This window comes from Protopterus annectens, chromosome 17.part0 (genome assembly GCF_019279795.1).
Source record: "Protopterus annectens isolate FY-2018-M chromosome 17.part0, PAN1.0, whole genome shotgun sequence".
In the NCBI taxonomy this organism is placed as follows: domain Eukaryota; kingdom Metazoa; phylum Chordata; order Ceratodontiformes; family Protopteridae; genus Protopterus; species Protopterus annectens.
This window is the reverse complement of record NC_056751.1, coordinates 572,191,201-572,219,155: the sequence shown is the minus strand read 5'-3', so window position 1 is coordinate 572,219,155 and position 27,955 is coordinate 572,191,201.

Here is a 27,955-nt window from a genome sequence, read left to right as displayed (position 1 = left end):
AGAAGTCCTTCCTTACCACCGTGGAAACATGGTGATGAAAAGTAAAGTTGCTGTCACCTTGTGTGCATTAATGCCTCACCACTGATTTAGAGCTTAGGGTGTTGTTATTATTATGGTAATTTGCAGGGACATCACCTTTGCCAAAGGGGATGATAATGCATTTTTTGTATTGTGTTTAAGACCATGACTTTGGCACCAATCATTGGTTTGAGTAAGTCCTCCTTGTAGAATGTTGACATCATTTGGGGACTCAATGACTGCTTCCAGTTTGCAGTCATCAGCAAACTTTGTCAGCCACAGACATTTTGTTTTTGCCTGTACTTCTGAGAAGAATATTCCAAGCAACAGAGGCCCCAGCACCAATCCCTGTGGAACACCACTAGCAATGGGTCTGCTGGTGGAGGTGGAGTCTCCTAGTTTGACTATATGTGTTCTCTTGATGAATCAGTTCACAACTCACCTGACAGTATAAGGGTTAACCACCAGCTGGGTGAGTTTTTCAATGATGCCTGAGTGTGGGATTGTGCCAAAGGCCTTTGCCAAGTCTAGGTAGGCAATATGCACAAATTTGCCTTCATCCACGGCTTTGGTGACAGTCTTGAAGAAGTCCACCAAGTTCAACAGGCAGGATCTCCCTTTAACAAAACCAAACTGGGTTAGGTCAAGTGTTTGAAGGTCTCCTACATCCTTGTTGATATGGTCTCTGATGATTCTCTACATGGCCTTGCAGATAAAGCTGGTTAGGATAATGGGTCTATAGTTCCTGGGGGTCGGTGGATGCCCCCCCTTGTGCAAGGGTATGATGGTGGCTGTTTTCCATTCAGCAGGGACAAAACCAGTGCTTAGGCTGTGGTTGAAAAGAGTACCCAATGGTGTTGCTTACTTCTGTTTTAAGCCATAGAGAATGTAGACTGAGATGTTATCAGGTCCCATAGAGGCTGTGTTTTTGGCCTTGGAGAGATTGATTAAGACTGTCTCTTAAGAGATACTAGGTGGAGAATGGGTGGTAGGAATGTTTCGGGGTATATGTGGTGGGGACAGGGGGGAGACGTTTTCACTGTGCCTGTCTGCTAGCAGGTTGGCTATTTTCACTGGTTCAGTATATGTGTATATGTGGTACCATTTACTACCAGTTAAGCACTAATCTGGCCTTTTCACTTAAGGTTTCAAGTGTAGCTAAAGAATGCCTTATGGTTATCCTTAGGTAGAGATGCTAATCTAGATTTGTAGTTAATATTAAAAGACTTTACAAAATGTCTTATTTGCTTGTTCAAGCTGAGAAGAGTGTGCTTCAGATTCTGAGATCGTTCCTTCTTGCTCTTAGACAACAATTTCTTCCTCCTATTATATAACCTGTTTATGGGGGAGGTCCACCAAGCAGGCTAGTTTTTTCTTGATGATCTTGCTTTGGTCCTATCAGGAATGGCTGAGTCAGTATAATTGTATAGCTATACAATGCATTGGTGTAAATCCCTGTGTAGGTGTCCTTGTCGTCAGTGGGGACAGGAGCTCTGAAGCTATTAATGTCTTCTTTTAAGAGGCTGTAGTTGGCTTTGGAGAAGTTTTTTTAGCCTAATTTCTTCTTGGGGGGTCTAATGCTATTGTTACTTCAAAAGAGACTGATTTATGATCAGACTTCACCAGGGAGAGATGCGCACTTGTGGTGCTGCACCATTCTACGATATTGGTGAGTACCAAGTCTATAATGTTTGGGCCCCTTGGACGAGGGGGGGGGGTGCCAACTATCTGCTCCAATGCCTTTGAGTTAATGAAGTCCAAGAACCTTTGGGTGGGTGTATTTGTACATGTATAATTTACCCAGTCTATGGATGGATAGTTAAAGTCACCATAGCCAGAGTGTTTGGTTGTATTTTGAATGACTCAAGTAGATCCATGTAGGCAGTGTGGATATCTTTGTTCACGGAGTGGAATCTATAGCTGGCAGTAACTTGGAGAGGGGTCTTTCCAGTAGTTATTTGCACATGGAGTAACTCTAGGGGATCATTCTGTTTAACCAATCAGGAGGTGTATTTATCTTTGATGAATATTGATGCTCCTCCTACTTTAGTTTTCACAAGTTCATTTTGTGGTCTGAACATGTGGAAGGCATTATATCCTGGTATGGCTGGAGTGGTCTCAGTGACCTTGAACTAGGTCTCTGTGACTGCACAGATGTCTGCATCTTCCAAAGTGAGGAGTGCTTCTAGTGAGTGCTGTTTCAAATTTAGACTCCTAGCATTTAGCAGCATAAACTTAAGGCTGTTTTTTTTAGTATATTTTTATGTCGGGAAATTTGTTTTTGTGACATTGCCTAAAAAAGACACTAGGGAGGCAAGAGCCTTAGCCAGTAGCTGAAAGCCCAGAGGTGAAATGGTGGAGACCATCTCTGGCAAAGCATTGTGGTCTATCAACCATATCATCCCAGGCTGACAGGTACTGGATCCCCTTAGAATGACACTGGAAACTAAGCCAATTGTTGAAGTCAATCATTTTTTGTCTGTACTGAGTCATCATCCTAGGTGAAGGTAGAATGCTGCTTAAGGCTAGAGACATACCCACCTGGACATATAATCAGAGAGTTCAGTCAGGTCTCTTTTCATGTAGTCCAGTGAGGTACGTCTCAAGTCAGTCATTCCAACATGGATACGACAGAATCATAATAGTGCTTGTTGCTGAGAGACTTGAGTGCACATCTGATGTCGTAAATCCTGGCACTAGACAGACAGTTGACATGACCTTATTCCTTATCCAACCTGGTGAGTGGGACATCTGTGTGTCTCACAATGGAGTCACCTATAACTAAAACATTTGATTTTGTGTTTTGCCTTGGGGCATGTTTGATGAAACACTGGTGAGTGTGTTTGTACGTGTACTGTGATTTGCTAGGAATGTATCAAGTGAAGTGTGTTTATGTTTTGGAGGTCTCTGATCTTTAGGTAGGCTTCTAGTGAGAGCTTCTGCGAATGTAGGTCTAGGTGTTGTATGCATGGATGGTGCAGGTGTGAAGCATGTGAGCTGACAACCTACTTAGTATTGGATATACTGATTTGTGAGATAGATTCATCTCTCACATATTGAATTTGTGTGATTAGGAGAAGTGGGTTGTCAGTGTACATGAGGCAATTGCTACATTGCCTCAAGATACCCATATTGATCAGGTTGGCTGGAGAAATGGTGAGAAATTGTCCATTCGTGATGCTAGGTGAAGTACTGCTGTCAGTAACCGGGAGGGGAATAGAAGGACCATGTATGGCTAAGGGACAGGAAAAAGTTCTAAACTGCAAGGGGCATAATGAGTAAGACTTGTGGAGGAACCTCAGAGGCTCAGCTTTGTGTCTAACCAGGCAGTGAAACACAATAGCGAGAAACCTCAGATGGAGCAGGTTGACTAAGGGAAAATTATCTAAGAGTTTGCAGCTATAACTGCCAATGGTATCCTCCACTGCATGGTAATACACGGTTAAGTGGGTGCAACAAGTAGTAATGAAATTAAACTGATTTCAAACACTCTAACCAATATTAGCACACTAGACTGGGCCCTGGGCCAACAATCACAACTCATATAAGTCCTTACCTACACTCTACTCTCATTAGGGTATAGGGGAAGGCCCTCTTTTGTGAAGGAAAGCTAGACTAGTGCTCACAAAATGTAAAAACAGACAAGAGTCCAGCAAATCTGAACCAAATCTATGCTAGGCTAAAAGTGCAGGAAACAGCAAAAATACAGTAAAATGCAGTTCAAATATGACAACGCATAGTAAAATATAATACAAGAAGTGCAGATCAAGTAAAAATAATGCTTATTTTTCTGAAGTAGGCAGTGGATGCATCAGATAACACAGGTGATTGACTGCTTGCTGCTAACCTCTGTGCAGTTCTGGTAAATGAAATTAAACTGATTTCAAGCACTCTAACCAACAGTAGCACACTTCACTGGGCCCTAGACCAGCAAGCACCTCTCATATAGGTTCTTAGCTACACTCCACTCTCACTGGAGTTTAGGGGGAGGCCCTCTTTTGTGGTGGAAAGCTGGATTAGTGCTTAGGAATTGTAAAAACAGACTGAGTCCAGCAAATCTGAACCAAGTCTATGCTAGGCTAAAAGTGCGTGAAACAGCAAAAATACAGTAAACTACATTTCAAAATAACAGCACACAGTAACATACAATGCAAGAAGTGCAGACCAAGTAAAAATGATACTTATTTTTCAATAGCAAGCAGTAGATGCTTCAGTTAACACAGGAGATTGACTGCTTGCTGCTAACCTCTAAAGTAACCAAAGGGAAATTCCAAGACTGGAACGTATTCCAACAATCCCCAACTCAGATGGATCTTTGGCTGCACACCTCTGCCACAAGGGTGTAGGGGGCCTTCTTAATGTAAGATGGCTGGTTTTAGTGCTCAGATGATACCAAACAGTCTAGATTTAGCAAGCCTGAATCTGGTGTATGCTATAAAATGTAGACATACTAGAAATACAAATTGCAGAAAATCACAGTCACAACAACAAAAAACAGTTTAAATAATGCAGCAATTCAGTAGAATATTCCTGCAAGAGTGTAGACTACAAACCATACTAGTGTGAAATAACTGGTCTGGAACCTATGTGCTTAAACCAGAATGGAGACACTTAGAATAACAGGCACAATAAGCCTTCACCAGCAATTCCCTGCTTAGAAGGGTGTAGGCTGTCTTCTTCTGCCACAAGAGTCTAGACCACAAATCTTCCTAATATAAAATAACTGGTTTGGAACCCAAGTGCTTAAACCAGAACAAAGGTGCTTAGAATAACAGGTACAATAAGCCTTCACCAGCAATTCCCAGTTTAGAAGGGGGTAGGCTATAATTTCCTACCACCATAGCCAGCTTTCGGTACCATTGAACCCTCCTGTAGTCACTGGGGTGGGGGGGTAACCACAGCAAGTTATCTTATCTTGATATTTTGTAACTTGTCTGCCAAACCAACAAAAGCTAGTACAGAAATCCTGTATAATTAATAAATCAAGCGAATAATAATGACTCTTTATTTTTATCACTTTTAAAATTCAAAGACATCTCTGGTTATAATAACAGTGTTTTATCAAGTAACAAGCTTCACAATTCCATTAAATATTTTACCACTTAAATAGTGCCCCTGTCTTAGTTAAACCCTGCTGGTTGACATTCTTGAATAATACCAACAACATAGCCATATTTAGGTGACTGCAATACCTGTGGGTTCAGGAGTCCTCTTAATCATTCTAGACTGTGTGGGGACTCCACAAAAGCTGCTGCTGGCTGTGGAAAAATGAGGGAAAATGTACTAATTCCCTGATTGCACACTTTAACCTGAACAGGGCTGTGATATGACCATGTTAGGATAAAGCTAATAATGGATATGAGCAAGGTAAGCAGTAGAGAGATCAGCAGCCCAGAGTACCTGATTTCAGTGTGGGATGATTTTCTCTTTCAGGAAGTTTTATAAGTACTGGCAGAACACCAGATATCATAACTCTCTACTTTTTTGCTGAAGAAGTATGCACAATGCCAAAAATAATAGCAGAATAAAGGCTCAAAATCAGGAACATGTTTTAAATATTACAGAATAAAGCTCAAAATCAGGAACATGTTTTAAATCCAGACAAGAAGTTCCTTATAGATCTGGATAAAGGCTTGTAAACCAAAAAATATATAGAATATATCAACAACAAAGACGTGGGATGCAAGTCCAACCAATGGCTTCAACAGGTTTAATTGGTTTGCACCCCAAGTGCTTAAATCAGAACTAAGACACTTTCAGAACAACAGCCACAATAAGCCTTCACCAGCAATTCCCAGATCAGAAGGGCAGAGGCTACCCTCTACTTCCACAAGAGTATAGACCACAAACCTTCTTAATGTAAAATAACTGGCCTGAAGGCCCAAATGCTTAAACATAAACTAAGAGGTTTAGAATAACAGTTACAATTTAATCAGGCTACTAGCAAGCAGTAATACATGTGGCAGAATAAATGCAATTGAACACTTTTAAGAACAAGCAGCAAAAGCAAAATTAAAGTAATAAAGTAGGAAGAAACACAAATACAGTAAAAACAGCTGAATAAAGTGCATTTTTTAAAGTTAAGTGGGAAGGAGGAAACAGAAGATACTTCAAGGTTAAGAAACTAAGGGGGTGGGCCATCGCAACTGATCTCTCCATACTCAGTAGAATGAGCTGATGAGATGGGACTTGGAGGAGTGTCCCAAATCAGATTTATAGTGGGGGTGGGCAACTCAGAAGCCACCAAGTTTAAGAATACAACAACAGTTGGATGGGTAGGAAAAATAAAATGCAGACAGAGATCAGCAATATTCAGGCAGAGTACAGCAAGCAAGCTAAACAAGCACTCCAGCTAAATAAAGATGCCTCCAAATAATTTAAGCTAACTGAGGAATGCTATTTCTCATCTCCTCCCAATAATTAGCTGATGTTATTCACTGTTTGCAAAGGAAATCTTTGTTAACTTTTCTAACTGACCCTAGCCAAGACCTCTTAAAACTCCAGCAGAACAGGAAACTTAAAACAAAACAAATGTAATGTGAGAAAAAGATACAAAATAGAAGTAACCAAACCTTAAATGAAAAACTTCAATTCAAAATAAAATACGAACAGAGATCAACAATATTCAGACAGAGTACAGCAAGCAAGCCAAACAAGCACTCCAGCTAAATATCTTAAGCGTAGTCATTTATCTCATGTGAGTATCAAACACTTCACCTTGTGTCTGTAAGGTAAATACCTTATCCATTATAACAACCTGTTAAAGAGTGGTCAGATTGCACAAGCAGACTGTGTAGCTATGTATCATATATCATATATGTTTTTGAAGCCTGTTCTGCACAGTAAGAGTAAGAAACACACAGAAGGACAGTCATGTATTCAAACTCCCCACCTATGTAGTCACACAATTTACACGCAAGTGTATTATATGTTTCTGTCACAGGAGAAGTCTGACATCATGTGAGCCAAACTTCATCTTTGAAGGGATGACATCAGCTGTGTCATTTAAAGGAGATGCATGTGCTAAAGTGACTTCCATGCAGGTTTCTCAGTGTTGGCACTACAAATGCAAGTAAGACACAATCCTAAATACATGCATGTTCACAGACACATTGATAGTTATGAGGTTGCCAATGCTGTATCTGAACTCCCTACCTATGTACCCAGGCAATCTATATAAAAGTGTATTGTACACACGAGCTACAGGAAAGATCTGACTTTGAGTGTGACATTGCATCTTTGAAAGGATTACCTCATCATTGTGTCACAGACAGTATGAGTTTGTGGATAGCGGAAAGAGGGGATGTGGGAATCATCTGGCTAGGTAAATGTTTCTCATGAATGGGAGTCAAATGATCACAGTTGTTGGATTAATCCTTCATTTGTGCTATGGCCCCACCATCGCACACACATTTTTACTATTGTGAGATTAGAACATCCTATCTATCTAGGTTGCACAAGCTAGAGAGCACAGTACTTAATGCAAGTCATTGTGCCCCCCTACTCATCACTCATCAGACCCATCATAGAGTACAACGCCCCATTTGGGATGTTCCTTACAAGACACCTGCAACAGCAGGAAAGGTCACAGAAGTACCTCACCAAGAGGATCACTGGCCTCAAACAGACGCCCTATGCAGCTCGACTGAAGAAACTCCAGCTGTACTCGGTTGTACACTGCCTACTCAGAGGTGATCTCTGCCTACAAGGCCATGTCCAACCCAGAATTGATGGGCATGCTCCACCTAAAGAAAACTATATCCCCTCGAGCCATGCACTCTAGGGATCTAAACCTCACCACAACAATAAATAGGACATGCTGGAGGGATAGATTCCTGTCCCAGAGACTTACATTAGGCAGAGCTTCTCACTAACACTCTTCAAGAGAAACCTTGATGAGTGGATGGGAAACAGAAAGTTTAACCCGGGAATCACTTCAGTGGCTCTGCTGGACAGAGGCACAGGGAAATAATCTAAAGGGGCGGCGAAAGCCAACACATTCTGGCTAGGCTTATAAATGCCTTCAGGCAGATAGCCTAGTACTTACCTATGAACCTAAGTGTCACCGCAGAAGAATGATTTCTTTTCTGTTAGAATGCATTTTATAGAGGATGACATCCTCAGTGTTTTGCAGAAAAGATGAGGTAGTGGGAAGGGATTAACATCAATGTGGACTCACTTTCCAGCATAAAATTGTCTCCATACTACTAGTTGAGGTAGGCCAGCAGTACATAGACTCATGCCTACCTGAATCAATACAACCACTCATACTTACGCGTGCAAACACACACACACACACACACACACACACACACACACACACACACACACACACACACACACACACACACACACACACACAAGTTGACCACTGTGAGATTAGAACACCCTACCTATCTAGTTATGAGTGACAGAGGACCTGCTACTTAAAGCAAGTGCTAATACAGGGTCTGCCTTCTACAGTGTGAGAGTGCGGTGTACATAGGATTAAGGTTTCATATGGTGTCACATGCGATATTATGTTGTTGATGTTAATACTAAATACGTACTGCTGACCTATTTCAGCTATGCTGTCATTAATGTATATTGCACAACTTAAACTGACATGTACATGTTTTACATGATGTTGTGTAGATGACACACACACACACATACACACACACACACACTTAGACAATGATGTATTCATGGCTGTTCAGGTTATGATAATGGTATGTAAACATTAATGAATGCTACTGTTATTAGTAATGGTATCTGCTGATGTGTGGCCAATGTGTAGTAGCAAGGCAAAACAGTCTAACATTTCCCAATGTAGTAGGACTAAGTGATGATGAAGTACATGTGCCTGTGCTCCATGTGTTTGTATATCATTTCCAAGTGTAAGTGCAACAGCGCAGACATAACTGTTCAAAATGATGTGTTCATTCAAAGTTCAATGCAGGTGTCATGAGCACAGTCATTCATTTCCATGTAAGGATTTGTTACGATCTAGTAAGAATAGTTATGTATGCTGAACATCAGAGCTGGATTCAGCACTAGGTAACTAAGGCAGTCACCTAGGGCCCACTGGCTGAGAGGGGGCCCCTGTTGGCAGGGAAGGGGCCTCTTTTCTGAGGGACTGTATGTGTTTTTAAGGGAGTTCTTCTTGAACACCCACTGCTGGACAGATTCAGTGTGTGTGTGTGTGTGTGTGTGTGTGTGTGTGTTTGTGTGTGTGTGTGTGTGTGTGTGTGTGTGTGTGTGTGTGTGTGTGTGTGTGTGTGTGTGTATGTGTGCAGGGGGGGGACTCCTTAAAATATGAGGGAATGAGGGATAAGTGGGAAACCAGTGGGTTGAGGCTAATAAGTGGTTGTGAGAATGACCTAGATTTGGGCAGATCTTCTTTTTTTTTTTTTTTTTTTTTTTTTTATGGTTGAAATGTTCTTACATATAAGAGAAATATCATAACAATTTTATACAAGTAATTAAAAATAGGTATTATTATAATATTCAACAAAACAACTAAAGTATTTACAATCAGATCAATTAATTAAACTAAAATACCATGCTATTGAAATTAAATTTTTTTTAACAAATTTTGTAAATTATCCCATACAATAAAATAAGATGTTTTTCTATTTGTTCTAGTCCTAATTGTGTTTATTTCCATATGGCACACTATATTCATAACATTTTTAAATTCATTGAACGAAGGAGGTGTATCTGAAATCCAATTTCTAGTTATTATTTTCCTAGCCACTGCTAGAATAGACCATAACAAGGGAAGCTTAACCTTTTTAACACTTTGAGGTACAGGTGTGTTGAATAATATAAGAGATTTAGAAATAATGAAATTATCTGTAAAAAGAGCCTGTAAAAATTCATTAATTGACTTCCAGTATTCTTTCAATTTTATACAGTCATAAAACATATGAGCCCAGTCAGCATTAATTTCTACATTACATCTCTTACATAGATTATCTTTATTATTTATTTTATTCATCATCAAAGGTGTATAAAAAGATCTATGTAAAAATTTCCATGTATAAAGTCTCCAGACAATGGAAGACGTAGTTCTATAAGCAGATTCCAATATATATTGTTTATCTTGTTGATTTGGTGGGTACCCATTAATAGAAGTGAAATAATTCCAGTATGAATCTACACTGTAAAAAGGTTTCTTGTCTGATAACTTTATGTATGTATGAAAGTTTACCTTTATCAGAAACTTTATGTTGTAAATTTAATATCAAGTAATCAATCAGTGTTGGAATAGATTCTTTAACAGTTATAGACATTAAATCTATTTTATTAATGAGATGTTGTCTAAAGGTCTGAACCTCTAACCAGCAAGTTTCTCTTAGATCAAATTCTTGTTTTAAGAAATCTAGATTTTTAACTTTATTATCAGATATCAACTGATACCAGTACTTTAGATCATTATCTATAGCTAAATGAGTTCCTTCAGAAGTAGATGACAAAAGCATACCCTGAGTATACATTATAGGAAATACAATAAAATTCCATTCCCTATACTTAGGGTGCATGAATATAAAGTTACGATAACTAATAATAATATTTAATGGGTAACAAACCATATGTTTAGGTGTAATAGGTGAAGTACAAAATTCCTTTAGTAACCATAACATGGAGTTATTTACAATCATATTTTTATGTGTTAAGGAGATTTTCATGGAGTGTATACTAATTAGCTTTCAATAATCTTTCCATTTTGTGACATATGACTGATCTATTAATAAAGTAATAACTTTTACAATAGAAGAGATAGTATATAAATTAAAGTTTGGAAAAGAAATACCCCCTTGAGACCAGCTATTAGTATGTTTCTTTAATGCAATCCTAGGTCTATTAGGTGCCCATAAGAAATTTAACATTAGTGTGTTCAGTTTCTTGATAATTATTTTTGTAGGTGGAAGTATTATTGATTGTATTAAGTATAAAATCTTGGGGAATATTATCATTTTAATAATTGTAAGTCTCTCCTCCATAGTAAAAACATATTATTCCAGGTATTAAAAAGATTTTGTATATTAAGAAAACAGGTATTATAATTATTATATATAATAGATTTAATATCTTTAGATAGTATTATACCTAAATAAGTTATCTGACCTGAATTGGGTACATATTTAGTAAAATCACTAATGAGAATATTTTTTCGTGTATATATAGGTAGTATTTTAGTTTTTCTTCATTGAATATTAAACCAGAAATACTTTTAAAATTCATCATGTTATCAAATAGAGACTGTATAGAAGAATTAGATCCTGCTGATGTAATTAGAACATCATCTGCAAAAGTTGAATTTTGGATGTTGTATTTTCATCTATTTCAAAACCCTCTATGTCAGTACTGTTTCTGATCAAATTAGCCCAAGGCTCCATTACTAAAGTGAATAATAGTGGAGAAAGTGGACATCCTTGTTTTGTACCTTTAAGAATGGGTATTTTTGTAAAACATATGTTCCTACCTTAATATAAGCCAACGTTCCTTTGTATAAATGTTCAATTAGATTTACAAATGCATCCGAGAAGTTTGCACTTCATTAAGGTAAACAGATAGTCCCAACTTACTGAATCAAACGCTGAACTTATATCAAGACTAATAAGTGTTAAATCTTTCTTTTCCTATTTGCAAAATCTATTAATGTTAAAGTTCTTCTTATATTATCAAAAGTATTTCTATTTACAATGAAGCCTGTCTGATCTATATCTATAATGCCGGAATGATTGTCTTCAATCTATCAGCAAAGATATTCATAAACATTTTATAATCAACATTAAGTAATGAGATGGGCCGATATGAAGAACATCTAGTTGGATCTTTATTAGGTTTTAAAATTGGCGAAATAAATGTATATTGCCAAGATGGGGGGGGGTTATTAACTCAGTTTGGGCCAAAATAAAAACCTTATGTATTAATGAATATGTATTTTTAGAAAGGATTTTATATATCTCTGGTATAATACCATCATTACCCGGTGCTTTGTTTGATTTAAGCTTATTTATTTGTGTAATAACTTCTATATATGAAATACTCTTGTCCAATAGTTTAATCTGTTGTTTATTAAGCTTTTATTCATATTTGTGGTTATAAACTCCTTTATTTTATCTTTAGGTTCCATGTTAATATTATTATGGTTAATTTTGTGAAAGTGATTTCTAAATTCATCTAGTATTTCTGGTATACTAGAAACATTCTTCTTTTCCTTAGTGAAAAGATTTCTTTGATATGGTTTTGTTTATTCAACCTTTTGTTTTATTTTTAAGTCTATGTAAGTATTTGGGGCTTATTGAATAAGACAAAAACTTGTATTTCTCTAAAGTTATTTTAACTTTATGAGTTAAAATTTCTTTGTATTTCTCATTTAGTTTGTTTATTTCTTCAATAACTTTCTTGTCCATAATATTTTCTTTATTATTATGTTTATAAGAGTCTAATTTACTTTGAATATCTAACAATTCCTTATCCCAAGATTTCCTTTTATTATTATACCATCTGATACTTTGTCCATATAGATATGATTTTAAGGCATCCCAAACATAAACAATGGAGACTTCAGGAGTGTTATTTATGCCTAAAAATGTTTTACTTCTGAAAGTATATATTCTTTATAGTCTTTTAGTTGAGTTAAGTATGCTGGTATCCTTTTGATCTGAACATTATGAGTATTTTTATCATGAATTCAAAACAATTGAATTATGATCAGATATAGGACATGAAATGATTTTGGAATTAATTAAATCTGTTACCATCTGGTTAGAAATAAAGACCCTATCTATTTTTGAATAAGTTTTATATCTGTTAGAAAAAAGGTGTATGGTAATGATTTTGAATCTATCTGATTATTAATATCATTCAAATGATAAGAATTAGCAAAATCCTTTAAATGTTTTGCATTAGATGTAATTCTTCTCTTTCCTATAGTGGTAGTATCACTTTCATGTAGTATACAATTAAAGTCACCAGCTAAAATAATATCTCCTATAGAGAATGATATGATCTTATCAAGATGATGTTTCACTGTATTAATACAAATTCCAGGTATCCAATATACATTAATTAAAGTGTAAGTCTTCCCATTAATTTGTATTGTAACCATACAAAACATTCCTTTGTCATCCTGATAAGACTTATTGGTTTTAGGAATGGGCATACTTTTATTCCATAAAATAGCCACTCCTCTTTTTTCTGAGTGTGCTCTGAACTAACCAATACTGTATATTTGTTTGTGGCTAGTTTATCAATATCTTTTTCAAGAGATGGGTTTCTTGTAGGAAGACTAAGTTGGCCTTATGTAAATTAATGTATCTTATTAGGCTTGCCCTTTTACATGGATTATTCAATCCATTAATGTTTAAAGAAATTCCTTTTAAAGATGTCATTTGGCATTTTTAAAACTTAAGAATCTTATGATCAAAATAACAAATAACAAGATAAGTAATGTTACATCTCCTCCTTTAGGTGTACCTTTAAATATAGCTGTATTTAGTGAATCTCTTATGGGATTTCGTATAGGATTCAATTTTGTTTGTAGTGACAATGAATGTACAAAATATATTGTGGATGTCAAAACTATATACAAATAACAATGAACAAGTGAAAATAATGTAAGGATTAAACCTTGCATCCAGCCTGGAGTTGTAAACTCCAACTTAGAGTAGTATTTACCACTCAAGTTAACCCCTACCCTAAGCAGCAGTACGTCAGCTACCACCTTATCAATTTAATACTAGTTATATTTAACTGAAGTTAACAATTTTCAATTCAATTATCTAGCAAGACAAGACTACACATTTGGTAAAACAGCATCATATAAACTAAAATAAACCTTTTTTTTTTTAAAAACTGTTCATACTACTATATACATCCATGTAATATAAAACACTTGTATTCAAATAGCATTCAAATAATCTTGATGTTAGAAATCAAGAGGAGAGAAAAATAAGTTCTAACATTCATTTAAATCAAAAACTTTGGCTAATATGATTCAGACATTACATATATTAGGATGCATCTATTTTCTGTCATGTAAATACAGTTAACAGCTTCCAAAAAAAAACCTTGAATTGCTTGTATATGAGCATTTACTCAAAATCATTATTGCCAATAGAATAAAATATTGTATTCATAGAAATTGTTATAAATCATACTTCATAGTTAAGCAGATTCTCAGAAACATTTATATACATATCTACATACACACACATACACACACACACACACACACACATATATATATATATATATATATATATATATATATGTATATATATACATACATACACACACATATACACACATATATATATATATATATATATATATATATATATATATATATATATACACATGCATACACACACACACATTCACACACACACACACACACACATACACACATACACACACACACACACACACACACACACACACACACACACACACACACACACACACACACACACACATACACACAAACACACACACACACACACACACACACACACACACACACACACACACACACACACACACACACACATATATATATATATATATCTGATCTCACTGAGTTGTATCTTTACTGAGCACCATCTTACATTGCTGTCCCTTCAATAAATCTGTCTGCTTTATACAAAATAATGCACAGCAAACACATTTTAGTAACCAGATTTTACAAACATGCTATACTACTGCTTTAAAATATATCACATGACAATTTCTTCCAGTATAGAGTTGTAAAATTATTTATGCTTGTCAATCAGAAGAATTAAATGAGTTATAGTAATGTATATGTTTGGGACATAGGTTTTTAACACATATTATTAATCTGCTATTCCTGTATCTGTGATGTGTCAGTGTGATATTTAGGTCAAAGGTGAGACCAGCTGCTTTCAGCTTCTCTGTGAGAATTCTGAGAGTTGAAGCTTTTGAAGTAGCTCATGGACACTGTGCATGAGACAGCCTACATCTCAGATTGTCTCTCTTAACATTTTGGCGGGAAACTTATTAAAAACTAGTGACAAACATTCATTTAGCAGTGTAAATGCATCTAAACATGACAAAACCTTCACAATGCATTCTACAGGTTATTACAGACTCTATGTAAGTGAAATCAAGCCCAAAATTATTAATAAGTAACAAAACTCAACATTTTTGTCCCAACTCAGCTCCTATGCAAATCTTATTATTCACTGTGTCTATATGATCAAAAGCATTTCTATATATTAATAAAGAAAAGAAAAGAGAGTAGAAAGTAAAAGGGTGTAAGGCAGAAATAAAAAAAATGTAAGAGAAAGCTATAAGAAGTATATACAATAGAATGTTACTTACTGTTTATATTAATAGAGTTAAAAATAAAACATATTATTTACTATTATTTAGTTCTAATTATTATTAGTTAAAGCATGACAGATTATTTACAAACAAGCATAAGCAGTGTAATCAAGAAAGTATAATTAGGAATAGCATTTGAAGAACATATAAACTTTTAAAGGAAAAAAAAAATGTATCAAATTACTGACCTTATTTTTCCTCTTCAGAAAGAGAAACAAGTTAAATCACAGCTTGCCATTAAATCTCCATATATTTTGACTAGTTATGAAACAAAACATTTCTTTGCACACAGAGAATAACTTTGATTAAATCTTTTTCAAAATATTTGTTGCTTCTTGGAAATGCAGGAAGTATATTTAAAAGGATTAATAATAAAATAAAATGATGAGAGAGAAAAAAAAAACATAGTACAAATCATTTGTTTTTTAGTCTCTTCTTCTTCTCTGAAGTCTTCCACGAAGTTTCAGTTGCCAGTCTCTTTAACGAAGGACTAGCCCATTCCATTTCTTCTATTTTTTCCAAAATCTTATTTTTTCTGATAAACAGTAAAGCAGAGTCTAAGTCATCGAAAATTTTAGGACCATCAGGAAGGAAGATTTTAAGCTTGGCAGGAAACAGAAGGTATGTTTTAAACTGTGCTTTTTTAAGCTCCCTTATTAGTGGCAGAAAAACTTTTCTTTTAGCTAATACCATGGAAGAATAGTCATTGTCAAAACGCACAGTTGTTTCATTAATCTTAACAGGAGCTTTAGCCCAAGCAGATTTAAGAACCATCTCTTTATCAAAAGATGATAGAAATCTAACTATAACTGATCTAGGATAGTTTTTGTTAGAGTTAGTATTAGCTATAGATCTATGTGCTCTTTCGATACCAAAAGAGAATGCTTCTGGTAAATCTAAAGTTTTAGGGAGCCATGTTGTTAAAAAAGAAGTAATATTGTTACCTCCAATATTTTCTGGCAGTCCAAAAATCCTAATGTTATTGCGCCTAGATCTATTTTCCAGGTCATCCAGCTTTGTTTGTAAATGTGTATTTTGTTTCAGCAGAAACTCAATGTTGATTTCCTCTTCTTGTATTCTATTTTCCATGTCATTCACAGCTTCTTCTATGCCTGTCATCTGGATCTTCTGTTGTTGCAGGTCCATATGTAACAAGTCTATTTGTTTTGTAGTTTTTTCTATGAAAGTGTCTATTTTAGTATCCATTTTATCCATCTTAGCAGTAAGTTGCTGGACTATAATTATCAGAGACTGAAGTTCTTTCTTGTTGCTGGAGTCTTGAGAATTTGTCTTACTGGAACTCATTTCAGACTGATAAACTGACAGGAAAATTTCCAAAGTAATTTCTGACAGGAATATTATTAAGATTTCCTTTCTTTTTTAGATATAGTTCAAGAACTATATAAAATAAACATATTTAGAAAGAAAATTACTTCAAAAATTAATTTTTTAAGTAATTAATTCCTGTCAATGTAATGAAATTGGTGGAGCTGAAGAAATCTGCTGCTATCCTGTGTTCATCCTTGGCCACGCCCCAGATTTGGGCAGATCTTCTGATGGATGAACATCATTTACAAAGAAAATGGGGAAGAAAGTAGAAAATACTTAAGGGGCAATTTCTGGCCCAGTGTATCCCTGGGACACTCCCTGGAGGGACAACGGAGTGGTACTTCTGTAGTTTTTTTGCAAAGCAAGGTCACAAAGGCCAGTCCCATATTTGGAACAACTTCTAAACCACTGAGAGGATAAAGGATCATTTGTGGAGCATTAGCAAGCAGTGATAGAGACTATCTACTAGAGAAACATTTCCCCATAATATGACTAGTCAGCAGAAAATACATAAGAAGTTAAACAAAGTTCCTACCTTACCTGTTTATATATAAGACCACAATTGTGAGGAGGCCTGTTTGGTAAGAAAGACTATTCTCATTCATAATATGCTCATGTACAGAGTAGCTCTGGGAAACATCCAGACACCCAGCACTACCGGTCCACTCTAATTCCTCCCATGCCCTATAACAGACACGTCTATGATGCATCCCCCTTGGATATTGCTTTTGGTTTGATTGGGTAGATGCAGCCATTTTTATATATTTTGAATATTTATAACTGAAGAGTGAAAGGTTGGGTAATTTGTAACCATCATACACATATGTCCATTACAGTGCTTTCATATAAACCTAGCTTGGGCACCACTGAGATGGCTGCTATTATAAGACTGTAGGCCACAAGGATACTACCTTTTCATTGACAAGTTTGCTCTGCCTATAACCATAACAAATTTGTAATGAGTGAATGTATGAAGTTGAGAGCGATATTATTCTAAATCCGCAGTGATTCCCATGAGTCCAGTTGGATGGAGTATCCATATCCAAGACCCCCTGGCAACAGAGGTTGAACTAAAGGAACAAGTATACACCAGTTCTCTAGATATGAGAATAGTTTATTCCTGCCTAGAAGCACGCATACTACCTGGACACCTAAACAGTCTTTTTAACACCTGTTTTTCCTGAGGGAATGAGGGGAGGTTTGGTAAACAGAAGAGAACTGCCAAACTATATCTGTCATTACAGTAAATATGTAACTTTTCTATCTGAGTCTGAAGTTACAGTTTCTTTACCATTAAGACCACTTCCCCAGCTGACACAAATGTCAAACTATATGTGTTATTACAGCAAATATGTAACTTTTCTATCCATGTCTGAAGTTACAGTCTCATTACTATTAGGAAATTCTACCCAGCTAAGACTCTTGGGGGATTCTTATGATGCTCACATAGGTAGTACACAAACACCAAGAGAGAGAAGTCTGAAAAAAAAGCTTGTGATGTGGACATAGCTCTCACTAAATGGGCCCTGAGTAGTTCTGGCAAGGGTTTATTGGACTTGACAGCAAAACCTTATATAATAAGATAACCATTTAGAAGGGGACAGTTTTGACACTTTTTGCCAAGAGCATTTTTGGAATAGGAAATAAATTATTGAAAATCTTTATGGAATGAATTGGTTCTGTCTAAATAAAGTCTGTGCTGCCTGTGGACATTCATGCAATGTAACAAAAACTCTTACTTATTGAAGCAGTTCAAGAAGAATACATATTTAACCCCGTCATTTTTTACAGGCTCTTGCATGTTTTTATTATAGCTATAGCATCTGGAGATGTTTGATCAGAGAAACCTACATAATACTCTACAAAATGAGTGCGTGTATGATGTTCCTCCAGTAACCCATTTATATACTCTGGGAGTAGAACCCATAGCCTTCTGTATCAAAAGCAAGTATATTACATGTCATGCTACTAGTGGAGTGCTGTAGGCCTGAGTATGTTCTCCTTTGGAGGAGATGCCTAGTAACTATGAACCTCTTGTCAGTTTGCCATCCATTCCCTATTGCAATATTACCAGTTTACCATCCACTCCCTATTGCAATATTGCCAGTTTACCATTTTTTAATGTAACATTGGCAATTTATTCTTCAAGGGCATTAGGCACTGAATTTCTAGATAACACACTGAAATATAAACTTGCTTGCTATTAGCAACCTCTTCATTAGTTACAGATCTCTTTAATGTGGAATTATTCAAATGACTTTTACTTCTGTAGAGATTGTGCATATTGACTGATACTGGTGGATTTTAATGACAGAAGTTTGAGTAGACTTTTATTAATGAAATGTTCTGAATTTGGCAGATTTGGCATTGCTCGTTCATACATTTTGCTTCATTGCTTACTGAAAAAATGTTTGTAACTACAAATTTAAAACACGGTCTAACAAGTAGTGCTGTATTATACAGGGAATATAATTTAATACAATCAGGAAGGTGAATCAAAAAAAAAGATGCATGTATACATGGTCCTAAAATGTGTGCAAGGGGACTATGATTTGAAAACAGCCTAAAGGTAAACTTCATACAATATTGGCCAGATGCATTTTCTTTGAATGTGGGTTTCAATGCTATTTCAATGAAAGTGAGTTTCAAGGATAGAGAAGTTTTAATGCTAAGTCTGTTTTCACTGTGAGACTGTATTGTTAGCAAATGTCTGTTAGTGTTTGTGCTATAAAATTTGAAATAAGTTTTAAATTAAATCCAAATAATTATTGTAAAAGTAAAGCAGAAAACAGTATGCACAGAGAGGTTTGAACGGTGTTTATGGTAACTGGGGAGAAATGAGACTCTGGAATGGCTGTAGGGGTGTGTGCATATATGGGATGGGGGGGTCCAATCCATTACCCTGCCTAGGGCTCCATTTAGCCATGATATGGATCTGCACAACATGTCCTCCTAAAGGACAATGTTGAGTACCTCATTGGTGCAGATGTAGGCAAAGTATTAATGCATGTGTAATTATATTTTTAGGTGTTGAATTTTGAGGGAATAGGCAGTGGTCAAGGGTGCTTCTTGCCAACTAGTGCACAATAAGGAACAGATCTGATTATGATTAAATGTAAAACAGATCTGTTTTATGTTAATGTTTAATGTCTCAAGCTTACAGAGTTTGTCATGAGAGTACTTGCACAATTCTGTTGAGATATAACTCTTAGCATGTTGTACTCTACCTTTGTAATGGTATGGACAAAGCTTTATTGAAGAATGAAGTGTTGTGATTGCCTTCTGCATTTGTGTGACAGTCAGTGGTGAACAAACATGGTTCTCTGCTGAATGAAAAAAAGTGAAAAATTGAATTTGGCCTTCCTTTGTAGCACCAACGGGCTTAGAGGTGATGTGTGACCATCTGGACAGTACTGAGCAGAGAAATGCTACCTGCTACCTAAATTTCTTTCTGGCACAAGTTGTAAGCACAGTGAGCTTTGAGAAAAACACATGTGAATCCGGGTTCAAATCCACTATGGAGCTAATTTTAGAAAGGTTGCAAAAGTGAGATTATTATAATTATTTTTGATCATGACTGTAAAATTACACCGGAATGACTATCCTTATTCGTCTTCTTTTGGCTAAATATGTTTATTGCCCAAATTGTGCCAGTAATGCCTAGATAAATTAACTTACATACATACTATTTATTAGTTAGGCTTCAAGGAAAACCACAAGTTCATCGTATGCAGTTTGTTAAACATGACAAGGTTAGCATGTATTTTGAAATAATTATCATAACTCAGCACATATCCTAACTATATGTGTAGGGTAGGTTGTGGGGTGAAGTGGGGTCATTATGCTTCCCCACAGTAAAGACAGTAGCCAGATCATATAAGATGAACATTTCATCCATAAAACTAAGAAATATGCTACAGCAGAATGTGATTTGACAGAAGATGTGATGAGAGCTAGAGAGACACAGAAAAGTTAGTGTCATTGTACATTTCCGAGCATCTATACTGTGTGTTTGTATTAGGTGTGTCCTCATTCAGAATGTGCTCTGCTCTGTAAAATGAAGTGCTTGATATAGGGATAGAGAAGATGGAGGAGAGACATTAACCAATATATCCACATACATGTGGTGGATTATCACAGCTTACCACAAAGGAGATAATTTATTGATAACTTTTAATCACACATTGTAAGAGACACTCACAACATGTTCAATAAAGGCATTAGGTGGGCAGCGCTATTCATTATACTTATAGCAATTATAGCCTTCTTTACAGTTTACATGATATCCAACAGCCTTTTAAATATGGAAGAGTAACTATATCACAGTTTATAATGTTGTTAATTTTAGTAGAGCACAACGGATGTATGGCTATTTGGGCTAAGCTGACTGTCACAATTCTGGCTAAAGCATAAAATCTCAACATTTTCCTATAACACTGAACTGTCATTTAGCATCACATAGTAGATGTGCTCATTGCCAGACCTCATGCAAATGCTGAGTAGTACAACTGATAAACCATAAGGGTGGTTGACAGATACATAGGCAACACATACACATGAAGGAGATTTATAAACATAGCCGGTAAGAGTTTCAACTATTGCTGGGTTTGAACCATTGACAAGATGAAAAATCAAGTGTATAGAGCTAATCATTGTATCAACACACCATAAAGGAAATTCTCCCTCACACATGTAAAAAAAATCACAGGATTGAAGGGACAATGATAGCCTATTGGAAAATCCTTCAGCAAAGTAATGCCAATATGAAAATGCCATTCATTATCCTAGAGAGTAAAAGTAAAAAGGGGTGAGAGAGAAAGGGTGTAGATATGGATAGATGGACAGAGACATATCAAGGTTTGACATTATAGACATTAATGTACATCATTATGGTGTGTTCTTATTATCAGTCTTTCATGCTGTGTATCATTAACTGATGGCTATGTGGATAACGAAAGTGAAGGAGAGGAAAAGCATGATTAAGACATGAGTAGAATAAGGGTAATTTTATAATTCTGCCTTATGGGGATGGATCTGTTTTCCAATGTTTTTATGCAGTACTAAAATATTTTCACAAAAGGTCATAAATGGATATAACTTATGATGTATGTAATTAAACACATCATGGAACTATAACATTAGATTAAGAAATAATGTGGCATACAGCTGGAACTGAACACTTAATGCCGTGGCCAAAAAGCTGTCTTTAGGTAAGTGACTTACTCTAACATTCCACAGAGGAGCTCACACTTCATTACATCCAGCAGTGTAACAACTGTTAGACTAACTGTTGCAAAACAGGGCCTTTATTCTGCCTTTTCTCTGCATTTCTATAGTGCAGCATTTTAAGCACCTTTACATGAAGATAACTGGATTATTTTGGGTGATGGCAAAAGCTCAACAATTTTTTGCCACAGGACGTGAACAGCCATTCACTGTCACTCATCACTGGTATGTGATGCCAAACTACACTCAAATGCTGAGGACAAGAAGTGAAGACTTTCTGATGGGCCATGTCTGACCATGTGTATTGTGTGTGATTCTGTTTTCTGAGCAGACTAAATGTGTGAAAAGTGGCTGATAGGAAAGTTGTGAAAAATGGAGAGCAAGCAGAGGAGAGGCATAGGAGAAATAACACAGGGATTTGCAGTAAGGTAGTAGGAGAGAGACATAGCTATCACATTTACAACATAAATGTAGAACTGTAGACAAATGTGCTGAATTTGGAATGTCACCACACCAAGGATGGGTGACAACAACAGAATAATGTTGAGGGGCCAATTGGACTAAATCAAGTGTATCAAGAAGGCAAACAAGGGAATTGGAGAGCTATGTATTTTTTTGATGGGACAGGTGCCCATTTATTTTCTGCAAGAGAGAGAAATGTTGATGAAGGGGCATGGGAATGTAAGGGTCAGGTAGGCCATGGTAGGTGAGGAAGTAAGTGGAGACATACATGACATATAAGACAGGGATGGTGATAGACACAAAAGGTTGTGGGATACTAGAATTGGGGATAGGTAGGGAACATTGGAGTTGCACTCACATTAAGCATGAAAACAATGAGAATCTAGTCAACATCCTCATAACTGTCATCACTGTCTCCTGCCTCAGTTCTCTGTGTCAGTGGTTGATGTGGCATCATCTTTGCAATATGTTGAAGCACCTTCTTTACGTGTTCAATTCTGGCACCGCTGCCCCTCTCCATAATATCCTGCACCAGGGCTATCAGCTCTTTCTGGGTGACAAAATCACCTCCTCCATTACTACTACTCCTGGAGAGTACCACTGCATCAGCAGACAGGACAGAGATACCCGACACTGATGGAAGCAGTTGTGGAGGAAGCAGTAACAGTTTGTAATCTTGAGTTACTGGGTATCGATGCTGCAGCTTGTGGTGGGTTAGTGGGCCGATCCACAGTGGTTGATATACCTCTCTTTGCCGAATTTCTTTTTTTAGACAGAAATTATGACGACAGAACAATACTAAAACACTGAACCCTCACAAAAAATAAATTAAAATAAAAAGAGAGAGAGAGAGAGAGAGAGAGATAAGGGGTAGGGTAAGACACAAAAAGAGAATTAGATGAATGACATGTCACATAACTTTATTATTACAATAAATACACATTTATAATTATCCAGTCAGTATACCTTTTCCATATCCAGATATGACAGGAAGGTACTACTGTATTGTACCATGAATGACTTAAACTGCTATGATATAAGAAATACAAGTATTTATTTGACTATGGCCATATTGGATAGATGCTTTCCAAGATAATATTGTAAGTTACTAAAAATGGAATTACTGTCAGTTATTATTACATTCAACATTGTAGAAATAATATATGAAGATGAATCTACATTATAAGTGTGGGTACTGAATCTACATACTATAATTCCAGTGTATTCCTTGCCTAATGCAAACACCAAGATCTATGCATGTTTGCTGGTACACTTAAGGTATGCAATCTGAGGTTGCTTACTGATCTATGGGAAATAAATAGTTATTAGCCTTACAGTCAGTCCTGATGCATATGTAGCCCATGCCTCTTTGAGGTGATTTAACCTTTCTTGGTGTACTTGCCTGTTTGCTGCAACGTCTTCTGCAGCTGTAAAACAGAGAAGAAGAAGAGACATGAAAGCATAATACATACCAGTCTTGGCTGTCTACTCCATTCCATATCATTGACTGTTGATGGATCTGTATACTTACACAAATGAGGGTTGTCAGCAGTTGTAAACTGATCCTCCCATTGGCTATAGAGGTCCTGCTTATGCTGTTTCATGTAACTGTAGTGGTGACAACATTGCTGCCCAGTGCGTGGAATGCCAGTCACAGTGTAGACAACTTTGGCTACGCTGATCCAAGCCTCAGCCTTATACTGAGACCCAGTATAGTCCCCTGCTGTAGCCTACAGCTGTACTGCTTCATGAGGAGTGTCACAAATATCTGGACTCCTGTACACCCCACCTCTGTACTCTAAATTTAGCACCATCATCTCCCTCACCATCCATCTCTGCAGGAAGCAAGCAACAACTCTATGTCTGAATTGGCACCAATTCACCTCTCATGTTTAACAGTCAGTGCACAAAGATGCACAACCATGCCAACTGCATTTGCATGATGGAAAGCAGAGAGATACATTGCCAGACAAAGAGGCAGGGATGGCATCAAAAAGAAATAAAGATGTGAAATATATCAGTGAAATATGCCATATATGATGCTCAACCTACTGAAAATTATTCTAGTAATTAACAATGAAAGGCTAAATTGTTTGGCTTGTAAGCCTTGATCTTTGGAAGGTTAAATAGGATGAGTTGAAACATATTTGGACTTACACACTGTAAAATGTAGTTGTATTACTTTTGAATCAAACCTATGGGATAAGAGATGCATAATTTTGAACCAAGGTTATTATTTCTCAGTACTGTAGGAGAACTCCCTTTCAACCATGGTCATTATAGATAAACTATTTTCAGTATGAATGGAGATATACTTCAGAGATGGCTGTATGTGTGTGATTTTCAGAAGTTCTGTGACTGCATTCTCATATAAAAGTCAGTATTTTATTGCATCTTAAATAAAATATCCTCATTATCATGTTTAAACAATTTCACTCACAATCAACTGTGGTTTATATGTAAATCATTAATGGAATATACTAAGCAGAACAGTGTAGGAATGCTAGCATTAGTGAGATGTTTCTTGCAATCAACATAGTTAAGGTATTCATTTTTATTTAGTTTAATCTTCCTTATCAAAATACTGTGAGAAATTAAATTTCTTCAAACTTTGTAAAAGTACCTGTTAGCAGGATTCAAATGCTGGATCACCTATGTTTTGTATCCAAAGTCATTGCTCTTACACCTTGTGAAACATTTAGGCAGTATGTAGAAATTCTCCACTTAGTACTGTCTAGCCTCATTTGCACTATTGAAAGTTACTGAAATTAACTTTGTCACTTTTTTCTTTAAGCAGGTGAGCTTGTTTGCATGCTGCACAGCTGCAAGGAACTGCAAAAGGACAGTAAATATACATAATAACATATGAAGTTGTAAGGTCCTTAAAAAATAAGGATGATAAAAACTTGCAGTATTGCCTTGACACATCATAAACTGCGTCACACTTCATATGAGTGGTTCAGGTAATTGGAAGATAATTAAATATCTGATAACACACTTTATAAAATACTTGTGACATTCTGTATTGCAACTGTTGTCACTGGCAAGAATTACAGGTATTTTTTCCACAATGAAACTCTGGTAATAGGTCACAAGGAGTATAGGTGACATATTTAGCATTTGTCTCACACACACACACACACACACACACACACACACACACACACACACACACACACACACACACACACACACACACACACACCACACACAGTTATGGTGTCTAAATCATATTGCAAACTATGTGTCAGTGCTTCTAGATGACACCATTATCAAAAGTAGCCATAGAGGGGATCAGAACTGCCGAACAACTCTGATAATTGCATGAAGTCAGTGTATTTACAGTTTGTGCTACATGGACAGGTAGGTAACAGGTGCACTTCATTCACTTTATTTAATATGGAGTGCTTAAAGTCATGCAACACTTCCAGAACTGTTTGCACTATCAAAGGCTACTGAAATTATATTTGTCATTTTTAACCATGCTTGCACTCTGTAGAGCAACATGCAAATGGGAAATGAAAAAATAATTAATGGAACAAAATAATAAAAAAAGACAAACATGACTTGTAGTTGCATTCATGAACAGTTATACCAAAACCAGGAAACATGCATCAGCTCTTTCTTCTCTTTATTTTCTGAGCATCTTTTCCTTCTCTCAGTTTAACTAACACAAATGCAATCTCATGTACATTTCTTTGCATCTTTGTTTCAATGTGTAATATAGCTAACTAGCATTGCAGAATAAATTTTAATCAGAAGATGGAGAGTGTTTTATTATTAAAAGAATATCAGTGCTATTAAGATTGTTTTGATAGCTCTCTCAAAGTGCTTCCACAGTTTTTCTTAAGTCTAGTCTCCATGATGCACACACTTCTGAGAGTAGAGTCTTGTGAGTATTGTTTGTTGCTGTACTCAGTCATTAACATTTTCAATCCATTAGCAGTTAACAATTGTCAGTCCTAGGGCATGTGCATGCAATCATGTAGCTCCTTACATGATGTTTACCTCCCCTACACCAAGTAAAAAGTTTGGTATTCTAGAATGCTAATGATTTAACACTCCATTTGCATATTCATGGTGCTCAGAGGGATGAATCTACCCTATATAAAGGTAATTGTGTAGCTAGGGAATTTGAAGGAGTGGAAACTGTTTTGATATAGACAGACCGTTACTTGTATTTACTTGAGTAAGAATTTTTTTTACAGATTATAGCATTTTTCCTAGTGTATATTTATCCTCTTCATAAACTGTTTACATTTTCATATTTGGAATGCATTCAATATGCTGTAGAAAGATATTTATATCTGTACAAACTTTTTCACTGATGATATAGTCTAGGTATGGCAGTTCTTGCTCTGCTTTTAAAGTTTTTTTTTAATGAATGGTATGGTTACATCATATTATTGTGCTACCATTTGCTCTTAGAAGTTCACCAGGTAGTGCAGATGAGTATATTGTGTTTATTATCAGCTTCAGCGGGTTGTACAAGCATAGTTAACAGAGGTGTTAGGCTTCTCAGATGTCCCAGGGTGACCTTCACAGCAGTAGAAAGACTAATGAAAATTGACTGGCATTTCTTCTTTGAATTCTTGCCTAGTATTTGCCATCCAGTAGTCAGTTCCTCATTACAGAAATATTAACAGAACAGATGTAATGCTAATGTATTATTTTTTGGTGGCTCCCTTAACTTGTGTGTAGTCCTAAATGAACATTGTGTGTTCATTTGTTTTGTGTTCACAATGGGTGCATATATTTTATTTGAGGAGAATATTTTTTATGTGCTACAAATCTATTTTGTCTTTTTTCTGTTTTATGTCATACAGGATTATGGCACCCAAGCCATCTGTTCCGTGCATGCTACCATTCAGTGCTGCAGAAAATGAGGTTATTATTTAAGCCTTATGCCGGCACCGAGCCTTCCTGCTTGAGAGAGGCAAAGGTGATGTGTCTGCCAGAAAAAACATAAGGGAGCAGATGGTCGTGGACATAAACAAAATGGACAGCCATGCCAGAAGCTATAATCGGGTATGACACCATGCAACTGTTATGATTCATTTGCAGTTCTACATGAACAGATGGCTATGGGGGGGGGGGGGGCATTGGTCCTGCTACTGAACCACCACTCTCTGAAACTTGAGGAGTTCTTTCTAATGTCAGAGATCCTGATAGCTGAGCAGAGGGTTCACACAGACTTGTTGATGTGGGTGCTGACATGGATGACAAGCCAAGTGTGTCCCACGAACAACCTCCAGATATGCTACATGTAAGGCATTAACTTGCATTCTAGACATCTTTATATGTTAACACTTGTATACTTCTGATATATCTGGTCACATTAAAAGGTGTTGCTTAGAAGACACACAATCCAACAGAGACTGGAGATGGTGAAAGTTTTATTTGTGTGTGTGTGTGTGTGTGTGTGTGTGTGTGTGTGTGTGTGTGTGTGTGTGTGTGTGTGTGTGTGTGTGTGTGTGTGTGTGTGTGCAGTCTATGGCCCCTAAAACTTCAGGCAATTGAGCTACAACATAAAATTCCTATATTTATTTATTATTTAACATTTGTTGATCCAAAAAGTCCA